General features: G+C 35.2%; 1 long non-coding RNA gene across 1 annotated transcript; it reads left to right on the top strand.

Moving 5' to 3' along the window:
- The first annotated feature begins 5,126 nt into the window (after positions 1-5,126).
- Positions 5,127-6,119, top strand: LOC149719754 (uncharacterized). The gene is made up of 5 exons (XR_016378979.1): positions 5,127-5,264; positions 5,342-5,481; positions 5,535-5,606; positions 5,734-5,848; positions 5,909-6,119. It is a non-coding gene; the product is annotated as an uncharacterized LOC149719754 (long non-coding RNA).
- Positions 6,120-14,105: the final 7,986 nt, after the last annotated feature.

The following is a 14,105-nucleotide window of genomic DNA, read 5'->3' as shown; positions in this document are numbered from 1 at the left end:
CTGGTCCTCGGGACCAGTTTATTAATTGCAAATCTATAGGAGAACAAAGGTGGGGATCAGTCCTGAGAACAGTTTATTATTTTGGACACTAGGGGGTCACTGGTCCCAAGGACTAGTTTAAAAATATCCTTATTTCCCAGACTGCGGCAGAGACCCCCTCCCCCCTAGTGTCCGAAATAACAAAATGGTCCCCGGACTGGTCCCCGCCATTGTTCTCCTAGGTTTAGTGATGCCGTATATAAAATACACCCTTTTGAAATTGGGCGGCTTCTGAAAAAGTTATTTTAAACATAGCCCACTCGATTCGCACTCACGGACGCGCGTGATCGAGTGGGCTATGTTTTAAGGAACTTCAATTATAATACTAGGAAACTGAATTTGAATTTTGGACTAGAAACTTTCAGCCGCGTTGTTTAGTTTAATCATGGTAGGAAGCGTTCCCAGTTAAAGGAATAGCGACGTGATTTAAAAATTATCTCAAATCTAAAGAAAACCTTACTTTTTTGAGAGTTTATACTCTTCTGATTCCAAAAATATGCTTGAATAATATTTAATTATGAGGGAAAACACAGAAAAAACACTTTGAAAACTTGAAATTTGGGGGACAAAGGCAAATTTGCGGAGAAGATTTTTGGCGGGTTTTTCTCCTTGATACGTCACTCACGGCATCTCGCGGAAAAGCCAAGCGCGAGACTCCCGAGTCTACTAATGCGGCGCGCACGCGAATCTGAATAAATTAGGCTTAACGCGGCGCGGCGACACTAACAGGCGCGTCACGTGAGCGACATCTAGAGTGAAAATTTCTCCTTACTACGTCATCAAACGAAAGAAAATCTCAACTAGGCCTTTTCGAAACACAATACTTTGATTGCAATTAAATAAATTGCTACGAGACCAAATAAAAAAGTAAACATATCATAATAAACTAGATTTTTCAAGGATTTTTTTCGCATTTTAAGTTTGAGGATGACGAAAATTATGTCACTAACACTTTAATTAAAAAAATATATGACAAATTTTAATAGACTTTACAATTCAAATCTGTAATTTGACTAGAAAATTCAATTAAGTTAACGTCCTTATTTTAACCAAACGTATTTTAAAAGTTAAATTAATAGTAATTTGCCACACGTTGTTAAATTTATGGTTAATTAAAAAAATATTTGACAAATTTTGATCGAGTTTACAATTCAACTCTGCAATTAGATTAGAAAATTGAAATCGCTACCCACCTAATAATTTTTAGCAATGTAATTTAAGTCAATGAAACATATTCATATAAAGTTAAATAATTATAAGTCGCTAGGGGAGTTGCCTATCCTCTAAGCGTGAAAACAAACTTTCCCGCGTGTATCCTTTATCCATGTAATTGTTTTGCCTTTTTATATTTAAAGGAAACATAATATCTTACTCATGTCATAATGATTGAAATTAATTATTTAAAGACTAAAGATTTCCAACATAAACATTTTCTAGCTCACATTATTAATTTGAGTTCACAGAGATTTGAAAATTTAAAAAAATTCAACCATGTCCAAAAGGAATTATTAAATTCATATTTTCAGATATTAGGTTCATATATTTTAAGATGAAATTTTATGTTGTCCTGCATTAGTTGAAAACTAAGCCAACCTACGAATTTAATTAATACGATCATAATCAGATTCATTCACCATTTTTTTTTTTTTTTTGCTCCTGAGGGGGGATACGAGCTAGGGCTGAATGAAGCCTTACAGCTGCGATTTCTTAGGTTGAAAATTGTGAGGGGATTAGTAGAAAAACATGTTGATGTCAGTTAATTTAGCCATGCATAGATTCATCGTGAATGTCTGTAAAAAACCATTCTTTTTGTAAACGTTGTATTTAACAATGCTTACCTTTACACAATGGTGTTTTTACGATCATCTTTTCATTACTGAATGTCCTAGTTGTCATAATCAGATTGATTCACCGTTAATGTTAGTAGGAATACTCCTTACGTATTCATAATAGTGTTACATATTACAGGCTTCATATTTTCTTACTGAATGTCCTAGACAGCTAGACTCCAGATTGAATCACCTTTAATGTTAAACCCGTTGTTGTGGTTTCGACAACGGTGTTTGAATGGTAAATAAGCAATACTGTTGTAATCAGAATGGTTTTGAGGATATAAATAGGTCTGTAAGTCTAATGATTCTAAGTGTTAAGGAGACTCGGACTCAACGAAGCTAAGCCTTTGCTTGCTTACTTCTAGAATCCTCCCTTTGGCCACAATACACGATCAATTTATACATAATTGTCGTTAAAGGATTGGCGCACCGAGATGAAGTTTATTTAGTTATATGTTCATTTTAAAATTAATGGAACTAGATCAAATATTGAATAGATTACCCCTCTGGCTCGAGCCGCTCGACATAATGATAACACGGTAAAAAAAATTTAAACAAGAGAGACACTGGGGATTCGGTAAAGGAAAAGGTAGGAACCATAGCAACAGTAATCCTGTCCAATAGCGGCGGTCCGGCTTAAAGGCCCGTTCAGACGACACTCTGCTACTCTGTGGAAATGTGTTTTCACTAAAATTTCAGTGAGAGGTATATTGAAGGGTTTTAAATTATCGTGCAAAGTTTGAAAACGAATAGTTCTTAAAAATTTCCTACGTTGTGATTGTTCACAAACTAAATTTTAGTGAATGTTAGGAAAACAGCTAATCATTTTAAACTTTGCTCGATAATTTAAAACCCTTCAATATACTTATCGCTAAAATTTCAAGAGATTCGAACTAGTGAAACCGAAGAAAACACATTTCCACAGAGTGGCATACTACACAACAAAGAGTGACGTCATTATCGGAAGCACTCTATTGGCTGTGCCGAGCAAAGAGAGAAAAAAAGTTGAATTTTTTCAACTTTTTTTCTCGCTTTTCTGAGATCAAGAATGAGAAAATTTGTCCGTGTGAACAGCGCATTTTCTAGAGGCTGGTGAAACCAGAAAATCTGATGAGCCCAGCACAGCGAGCGTAGCGGGAAAAAGAGTGTCGTCTGAACGGGCCTTTATAAACACCAAAAAAAGGAGGGGCTTGTGCACACCAAAATTGTCCGTTTTAAAGAGCTGATACCTTTGGTGTTGCCATAGATGGCAGCATCAAAGCAAAAATAAAAACTTGGAGGTTTGAAAAATTTAAACCTTGGAAAATTTCGCATATGCATTACGCAGTTTCGTCCCGATTGCGGCGCTGGAGTTTCAAAAGAGAAAAACTATCCAACTTTCCCCTATTCCAGCACAGTGCAAAAACATCTTGTCAAATACCGTAGAAAGTACATTCGAAACCCCCGTTTATGTAGACCAGAAAAGGCACGCAAAAACAAACCACCGCGTTTTGTTTAGAGAACACATCATGAACTTACTAAAAAAGAAAAATAAGCCTAGGCCTTGGTCTCTCACTAGAGCATTTTTAATTGCGTTTAATATGAAATTTAAAAACAATGAAGCTGTACACGTATTCATGGGTGTCCAGGACTGGAGCAACTTCATAAAAAAGTACATGACATATGTAGACGAGTTTTTAAAAATTTTCAACGAATAACGTAGGGTTTTATCACGTGTTTTTTGTTTTGAATTTGCGTGGACGTTTAATATACTTCAATTATAATTGCCATGGATGGAGCTACGTCGACTAAACTTTGAATAAAACGCAAGGTTTCGTTGCCAAATCATCATTCTCATTCTCACAAAGAACTTCGAAGGACTTTATAGCTTCAAACTCTCCTCAGCTTCAAATTGTTGAGAAGAAAACTTTTTGAATATTTTAATTTATTTAAAATCGGAATTTTAAACTACAAGAATTTGTTTTTTTAAATTTTCATTACAAAACCAATTCTTTTGTTTTTTAATAAATTGTTTTTATAAAATTATTTGGGGAAAACATTGGAGGTTTAAATTTCTAATAGAAGCTAAAAACCTAGTTATAATTTGAGAGGAAATTCAATCTACATTTTCTGATATTTAAATATTCCGTAGTTTGAGGCTAGATTTTTAAAACTTTTGCCTTAAATATAATTATAATTAAAGGGAATAACACCGCGTGTCAGTTAAATTGATCTTTCAATTCTTTAATTTAATTTTAAACTTTTTTCCTGAACTGAAAAAAAAACCAATGTCTCGAGGAATCCTTATTTGTTTTTTATTGGCTTCTTGCCAAGCATAGAGATAGTAAGTTGTTAAACAGATTTTCTCAATTTTCCCATGCAGAAAAATAAATAAATAAAAAAAAACAGCGTTTAAGACTTTAAGGTTTTATTTATGATTTTTAAATCACCGTCTTTCCTAAAGAATGTAGTGCTGTAAATCTTTAAAGAAAGTATTGTTCTTGTTATAAAAAGAAAGTTGGACCTAATGGAGATCGTCGTCCTATAATGGGAACTTGCGACCAGAATAATTTATGTAACTGCGATAATGGTATTACAATTTCCATAATTAAACGAGTTAAGAACTTTTTTTCACTCAATATAACTCAATATATTTTATAGACTGCAGTTCCGTTCGTTATATAGAAAGGATAAGTTATTCTTGTAGGTGTCCTGATGGAGCAAAAGGTGTATGCAATAAAGATGCAGGCATGTGCGACGGTTGTTAAAAAAAGTGATTAAAATGTTTATCTTGATGTTTAATATTTTCAAGAATAAAGATCATGTTTGTTAAGCTCAATAATTACGTTTAATCAATCTATGTTTCCTTAAAACAAGTATCTTATCCCTAAAGTTCGCATTTGAAAACTATTCTTAAATAAGAGTACAGTATACATAACCATTTGCGTTTTAGGCTTAAAAGTTAGGCCTAATATTATAGCAAAAAGAAATAGAGAATTGAAAAAAATCCACCTAAATTCATAACCAAGATTTCTCCCGATTGGAGCGCTGGAGTTTCCAACTTTCCCCTGTTCCAACACAGTGCAAAGACACCTTGGGCCGTATTCTACAGAAAAAGTATGCTCCTCCCCCGGACTTAAGCGCGCTGATTGGTCGGTCAGGATCGAACTTAGGGCTTTTCATTGACGGTGGCGGTTTTGGGGCAAAACTCACTTAGGACTTGTGATAGGTTGAAATTATCGAGCAGACGACATTGACACGTGTCAAAATATACACCAAATTCAAAGTAGTAATTTTAGAACTCGGCAAACCGTTCAGCATCATGAATCGGTTAATTGACCGGTTTTTTTGCTTTCTTTTTCCACCGGAACTTAGCAGACTACACTTCGTCGTTGCTAATGGCGGTAATGGCAGGTAATGGACTATATTGTTCTTGGTGTTGTTGACTTTTGAAAGAAAGACAACTAATTTATTGTTGTAAATACTGTTAGTTTACAAAATATAAGGGTTTGCGTTGTTATCATTTAAAAAATATGCCTTTGTTTTGTGGGAAAATGAAGTCGAACTCTGCCCGAAGTCGAAAAGGATTTACACCGAGGCTTATGACGAAGAAAGTGCTCTGTAGACTGTAGTAAAGAAAAATTTTATTGTTTCTGTTATTGACTTATTGTTTGGTTCTGTAAGATAAGTTTCAAGCAACAGAGGCACGCTAGTAAATGATTGGAACATGAAATGAGGCACCATCCCATAGCGAAGGTATTTCGTCATTCATTGGCCATGACCAAGATAATTGTGTTTTGATACAAATATGATTGCCTAATCCTTATGGATCATGAAAGCCTGATTCAATGTGCTTATAATATATATTCCATGATTGTCACAGCCATCTTCCCTGGCACTTGGCACCATGAACTGTACCTATTTTATAATCAAAGCACCAACAGCGAAAGAAATACTTCTACCTTTTATTAAGCAACTATTGCATTAATGTTCAACTGGTAAATAATGTTGCACACATGTCTAACAAATAGAAATATTCATATGCTTTTTTATTATAGATTTGTGGTAATGACGTGTTTGACATGAACCCGAATGGGAACTATTTTTGACCTCTATAGTAGGAATTTCTCTTCATTTTCTTCTGTTACTAACAGGTTTATCTTAGCAAATTAAAGATAGCAATACAGGGACAATGTACTTTAATAACTTCATTCACTGTCAAAACACCACACATCAGAGGAAGGATAACTGGATTAAACATCGGGGAACACAGATAGGTTAAATGATGTCAATGAAGAAGATTGTTGGTTGGAAGAGATCAAGAAGATATTGAGCATCTCGAAAGGCGATATATAATTATAATAATAATATTTATTTCGTAACCCAAAGCTACTGGCAAACACAGAGGCATGAGCCTATATAATGTGGTTACCGGGACAAAACAATACATTAATAAGAAAGAAGATACACATATCAGATATTAATTTTGAATAGAAGTCCAATTGTCAATTATAAATTTTAAAATGGAGGACCGAAATACAAAAAAAGAAACACCGTTAGCCGAAGTTATTATGAAAGAAGACTGCTTCGACAATGGAGAGCGGTAAAACTGGAGGCCAAAAAAGTTTCGTCCATGAACTCCTAAAATGTACCTTCATTCCCAGTTTTGAACTTGACATTTGTCAGTATGCCGTAAATTGTTAGCTATCTTATACTCGAATTCGGATATTCTCCAGCAATGTATGTAAATGTCCAACTTTTATGGAACTGTTGGAGAAATAATAATGAAACACAAGAATATGTTGACCCTCTATTTCTTACCCATTAAAATGTTACAGTTTTATTGTCTTAATTCATTTTTGCGTGGCATCTTCCCTTAAATACATAGGGGTGCTCGAAACATTAAAGACGGATCACTGAGATAAAAATATAACCGTAGAATCACCAATAGGCTTACTAGTTCCTATAGTGGCACATTTTTTAATTGACTCTTCGTTAAATGATGCGGACGACATAACAAATTTTACTACATTTAATTGTGATTTAACAATAAAGAGGTAGTTGCGAATAAATCAATAATTAAAGTTTAAATTGAAACTCGTACGTTTTTAGAATATGCAAAATGAAGGTAATTTTAAATATTTTGCCGCTTCAGTAATGCTTCGTGACTTGTTGAAATGTGCAATTGGAAATACAAATATGGGGAATCTTCTTTTAAAACTGCAAGAAAAATGATCAATAAAAGCCTTTTTTTCCATATATAGGATTTTAGGTTCGATACATGATTTCCATTGGTTCTATATTAATACAATCTTATAATGATAATTCATAAACAACAATGCTCAAGAACATATGCACATGAATGCCAGTCCTCCTTCATCCAAATACCATTCCAACAGACTCATACATTTGCCTACATCAGATAATAATACCATAGATGTGCATTTAGTGGTCGTCTAATAAAATTGTCTTATAGATATTGACAATAAGAGACTAATTTACATCGAGAATCCTATGTGATAAAGTTAAAATAAACTCAAGTTTTATTTAAATAATGTTGCTAAACTGTTTTTAGTAACAGCTCATCATTCCATCTCGACATTGGTTCCTCTCCATTACTTATTTTCCTATAATTGATTCTTTATTACCATAATAATAATTAGTTAAGTTTGATTTGTTTATCTTATAGAAACCTTTAAAGAGCTCACCTCATATTTGTATAGGCGCAAATCACACACTCGTTGGTAGATTATACTTGCAACAACTATGCCAGCCTTTTCTTTAAAGGGATACCTTAGAGTAAAGCATGCTCAACTAATAAACGTGTTAATACCTTAATATGCAAGTTGATTACAACACTTCAATGTTGGCTGATATCCTTAGAGGAAGTGCCCAACCTGCCATTGCCAGTGTCAATGATAGAAATGTCATTACCACAAATCTATAATAAAAAAGCATATGAATATTTCTATTTGTTAGACATGTGTGCAACATTATTTACCAGTTGAACATTAATGCAATAGTTGCTTAATAAAAGGTATTTCTTTCGCTGTTGGTGCTTTGATTATAAAATAGGTGCAGTTCATGGTGCCAAGTGCCAGGGAAGATGGCTGTGACAGTCATGGAATATATATTATAAGCACATTGAATCAGGCTTTCATGACCCATAAGGATTAGGCAATCATATTTGTACCAAAACACAATTATCTTGGTCATGGCCAATGAATGACGAAATACCTTCGCTATGGGATGGTGCCTCATTTCATGTTCCAATCATTTACTAGCGTGCCTCTGTTGCTTGAAACTTATCTTACAGAACCAAACAATAAGTCAATAACAGAAACAATAAAATTTTTCTTTACTACAGTCTACAGAGCACTTTCTTCGTCATAAGCCTCGGTGTAAATCCTTTTCGACTTCGGGCAGAGTTCGACTTCATTTTCCCACAAAACAAAGGCATATTTTTTAAATGATAACAACGCAAACCCTTATATTTTGTAAACTAACAGTATTTACAACAATAAATTAGTTGTCTTTCTTTCAAAAGTCAACAACATCAAGAACAATATAGTCCATTACCTGCCATTACCGCCATTAGCAACGACGAAGTGTAGTCTGCTAAGTTCCGGTGGAAAAAGAAAGCAAAAAAACCGGTCAATTAACCGATTCATGATGCTGAACGGTTTGCCAAGTTCTAAAATTACTACTTTGAATTTGGTGTATATTTTGACACGTGTCAATGTCGTCTGCTCGAAAATTTCAACCTATCACAAGTCCTAAGTGAGTTTTGCCCCAAAACCGCCACCGCGAATGAAAACTTGAAAAGCCCTAAGTTCGATCCTGACCGACCAATCAGCGAGCTTAAGTCCGGGGGAGGAGCATACTTTTTCTGCAGAATACGGCCCCTGGTCAAATACCGTAGGAAGTAAATTCGAAACCCCGTTTAAGTAGACTAGAAAACATTCGCAAAAACAAACCCCCGCGTTTTGTTAAGAGTGCATATCATGAATTTACTCGTATAAGCGCATGAATGCAGAATAACAAAACCTCGTCACAGACTCTCACCACAGACTACGCTTATATTTCTATATAATGTTTTACTCAAAGCTTTATACATATTCATGGGTGAATTTGAATGAATTTGTAATAAAGAAGATGACAGGTTTAGATGAGGATTTAATTTTAAAGGTTCTCGTTTATCATATTATCTTATTGTTTTCTATTTGCGTGGACGGTTAATGAACATCATCAGTAATTGCTTCGTTAGAAAAACATTAGATAAAAGACCATGTTTCGTTTGCCAAATCACCACTAACTGTCCCGGAGAACTCGAAAGTCAACTTCTAACTCTACGCTCTTCAACTTTGGTAAGAAAACTTTGAATTTCCATTTTAATTTTTTTTTAAAGCGGAACACTTCTTCTTAATTTGTTTTCCAAAAATTATTCTTAAAATTATTTGCAATTGGACCCATTAATAGAAGTTTAAACCAAAGTTATGGAAATAACGCTGCGTGTCAATTAAATTAATCTTTCTATTCCTAGTTTTAATTTTAAACTTCTTTCCTAGAACTGAAAAGAAAACAATGTCTCGAGGAATCCTCGTTTGCTTATTATTGGCTTCTCTCGTCGTCATTTCGAATTTATAGTTGTCTTAAAGAATTTATCACTTTTCAGTTGTCAAAGAAACAAGTTGGGAAAGCCAAATTTTTACCTCTCCGAGTGGAGATGACTATCACTACCCCTTAAACAACCTAAATATATGCATCTATCGCTTTTTTTAATTCTTTGCAAGTGCAGGAATTCAATTTTAAAATAGTCAATTGTTCAAGCCTTTTCAATATCTCTCAATTGCTGTGGAAACTCTACTCTCTCGCTATACCTCAACCGTATTCTTAGTCTACCAGTGTGATTTGTAACATTTGTCCATATCAAAGCTGAATTATACCTCGCCACACAAAAAGCAAATGTCCCCAAAACATGGAAGCCACAACCCAATCACACATAATCTAGGCTCCCACTTAACCAAAATAATTATTAAACAGTTAAATACTCACAAAGATTGGCAAAATCAATCTCCTTCAGTAATACGTAGCGCTTAAATATATTATTTTCCGAACAAAATTAATCGAGCAAATTTAACGCTTAACTTCTTCTCTTGAAATTCTATCAAAGAGTGACTCAACTGTTTAAAAAAAGGTTTTTTTCGCAAATAGGGCGCTATCATATCAACCGCAATTCCGTCATATTTAAAAAATATACATTGCCAACACTTTTTTAGACACAATAGTGGAAGTTTTAGCCTCATTTAAAACATGTAAAACATTATCTCATCTACAAATAGTTTACACATGTCTTTTTTACCAATACCTAGCCGTTTGGATTTTTCTAAAGCAATCTTAGCACCAAAATATTTTTTGATACAAAATAAATGTTCTATATTCTTCATTTTTGAAAATATATTTTTAAGCGTTTATAATGATTACTCTCTACACCTACACTAACCTTACACAAACAAGGATTATAAATCCACTAGTGGAAGCGGTGTTTTTATTGAAAATATATATTTTTAAACGTTTACCATGATTACGCTCTACAGCTACACTAATCTTACACAAACAAGGAGTACTATAAACCCACTACTGGAAGCGGTATTTTTATTCAAACGTAAAACAATTTCGCTTAAGTTAATCATCTCTAGGCATCGTTAAAAATGTCTCTATCACTCCTAGGTAACTGTATGCACAGGATTTTACGACATTGTAACTCAAATTCATCTGATTATGTTTTAACAAGGTTAAATCTAACTGGGAGTGAGATGAAAGGAGTAGAAGCTTATCTGTCTTAGGAAATATGAAATTTTATCTTAACAGTTAAGTTTATTACGAAAAAACGCGGAAGGGGAAAACGAGCAGACAACAGCGATTTTTGGGGGTAGAAGGTTAAGAGCGCCATCTGTCGTCCGTGCCAAAGTTGAACTTCCTCTCGAAACGCAATGAGAAAGTGGATAAAATAATGCCATCAGCTATTTAACTGCGTCGATATATTTAACGACGTGACCCATGACATGCGCGTAACACTGGCTTTTATGAATCCTATTTATTGTTGGATGCTAGGAAACTTGGTAGACGTAACAGTCTGTACTAGTACCCAAGCATCCTTCAATAAACGCCTGGCAACATTGTGGTACGCATGGTACAACTAAAAAATAGGATGTGTATTTATCTTTCGACTCACTCCAAGCCTTTAAGCCCTCATTACAGAGGATTTGAAACACTATCGTAATTCCTAGTGTCTCGAATCTCTACGTTCCTGTCCATTATGAACAGTGCTGAGAGAATGATACATCAGAAAGAGCCATTCAAATTTAATTGCCGAAAATATTATCCATATTTTCATTTCATATAACAGAGAAAACAAATTATTATGGTTCTGAGAGGAGCTTCCCATTTTGGTTGTTGTTCTCAAAAATATATCGCAATGCACGGGCCTCGATAGATATAGGAGGCGATGAAGGAAATATATCACAACGCACGGGCCTTGTTGGATATAGGAGGCAATAAAGGAAATATATCACAATGCCTGGGCCTTGATAGATACAGGGGGCAATGTAGGAAATATAACGCAATGCTCGGGCCTAAATTGATATAAGAGGCAATGTAGGAAATATAACGCAATGCACGGGCCTTGATAGATATAGGAGGCAATGATTTAACGACTTCGGTACTTGGGTTTATCTTTAATATTTAAATAAATATAATTATTTTTAATTATTTTAATCGCCAGTAAATAACTTTAAAAATAGTTAAATCGTTTAAAATAAAGTTGTTCCTATTATCTTTCGAAACTTTGCTAATATTGACGTTTAAAGTGAAGGGTACCCCTCTTGCCCGCTTTTTTTCAAATTTTGTGGTATATATACGATTCGTTTCCATTATAATAATAGATAACAAGACGGCCCAAGGGCTCGTAATAGTAGCCATATCGTACGAGTGAATAGCCCCTCTATACCCTACCCTAATGAGTGGATAATCCCTCTATACCTTACCCTAATTAGTGAATAGCGCTATATTTTTCTATGCTCAATTGATTTACCGTGCATAAAATCAGAGTTAATAGCCCCTCGATTCCCCACTCTAAACGGTGATTAAATTATAACCGTATAAATTTACTGATGCTGTAATTCTAATATTCCGGCGAATCGAAGAACAGATAGATTTTAGTGATATCCCCTCGATGAGTTTACAACATAGCCTTAAGCCGATGCACACTTATCGCATCTTATAAATTTCTAACAAGGACTTATGCCCAGAAACTTTTGAAAGAGAAAGTTTAGTTATAGGCTGCGTTCAGTAACCGGCATCAAAAACATCGATGACTAAAAGATGACATCGATGTCTTACTGAACCGTTTTTCGCGTCTTTGGGCGTGACGTCATGATGCTCATCGGATGCCCATCAGAAAAATCGGCTGTGAGAGGAGGTTTTTTTGATGAGCATCGGATTCATGACGTAAATTTCGTCATTTTGCGCCGCGACAATTAAAATAATGTAGAATTGACAAATATTATCCTTATCGATAATAATACTAAAAAGCAATATATTATTTCGGTAAAAAATGGATTCTGACAGAATTTTGATTTAATTGATAAATTGAAGTACAATATCTTTGTAAATATTTCGGATTTATTATTTAAGCCTCTGCAGTAACGTTATCATAATTTCGTCGCCATTTGAAAAGCATCGATTACACAAAATTGTGCCGTTCAACAACTGCAACGTCATCATGACGTCAAAAGAACACCGATTTCATTTTCCCAAACATCGATGTTTTTCCTGATGAGTGTTACTGAACGCAGCCATGGTGATTACGCATTTTGGTGTTTATCCCCTCGAATTACCTTTAGCAAATAGCAATGCTAAAATGATCAAACGCATAACGCTCATTTAACACTATGTTAGCTCTATCTAAACCCACATTTGAATTAACCGCCAAAACGTTCCAGTCAAACATAACATAGATGACAATTACCGAACGAGAACGAAACACATGAGGAGCGCGGTAGGAAACGGGGAAAATCGTTATCTATTTAATTAGCACATAAATAAAAAGAAAATAAATATAAAAACCCCAAACATACAAATTCATAAGTATCCGACCCCACAGATAAAAATTCAAAAGTATCCGACCCCACAGACTTAGAGGTACCCCACCCCACATCACCCCGACATTTTAGAGATAAAAATAAATGATAAAAAACTCGGGGTTTCTATCAAGTCTCTATGGTTTGGTGGTAGAGTGGCTGTCTATTGCGCCAGCGAACCGGGTTCGATTCCCGGGTCTGACCTGAAAAAATTTTAATTAAAATTTTATCTCTAACCGAGCCCAGTTACCCCTATGGGTGGGTTGTGGTAATATAAAGTTCCTTTTAAGCTAAAATCTGACGATAACGAAGCGACAACCCCGGCCACTACTACTACTACTACTACGGACGACGGCTCAGGTCAAACTAAGAGCCTATCGTATACTACGATATGGCTAAAAACGCATTCGCGTGAACCGATGGTGGAAGCCCTGCCATTGGGAGGCTAGACGTTTCTCGTAACCCTAGCCGATCGCCGCGTATATCTTGAAACCAATAATAGATAAAAACGCATTCGCGTGAACCGATGGTGGAAGCCCTACCATTGGGAGGCTAGACGTTTCTCGTAACCCTAGCCGATCGCCGCGTATATCTTGAAACCAAACGATGACGAAGGAAAAGAAGCCAGAATGGACTGACTGGCGTCCATGTGGAATGGACAAAGACCTGAAGATGGTGGTGCATAGAAGCTGGTGTGAATGTGGAATTGACGAAGAACAGAAGATGGTGGTGCATAGAAGCTGGTGTCAATGTGGAATTGACGAAGAACAGAAGATGGTGGTACATAGAAGCTGGTGTCAAGGTGAAATTGACGAAGAACAGAAGATGATTGTGCTTGGAAGCTAGCAAGTACAGACTGTTAAAAAAATCTTTGCGCGTTGCAGTTTTCGCAGATATTTTACTATATTTCAAAAACTATTCAAGCTAGCGCTCTGGAATAAAGTGCGTTATAAAAGTTTTGCATTTCTCTTTCATATTTTACCCATTTCACAGTTGTCCTTTGCATACTTATACCGGAAACCGGAAATGTCAAAATTATCAACTTTGAAAATATTGGATTCTCGAGGATATAAATGCGATTTTCGGATTCCAAGGGGTCGATTCATATTTGAAA

The sequence above is a fragment of the Phalangium opilio genome, unplaced genomic scaffold (assembly GCF_054372755.1).
Source record: "Phalangium opilio isolate 3A_F unplaced genomic scaffold, DU_Popi_V2 ptg000002l_1, whole genome shotgun sequence".
In the NCBI taxonomy this organism is placed as follows: domain Eukaryota; kingdom Metazoa; phylum Arthropoda; class Arachnida; order Opiliones; family Phalangiidae; genus Phalangium; species Phalangium opilio.
Note: the sequence above shows the minus strand (reverse complement) of the source record. Positions and strands in the feature narration are given on the sequence as shown.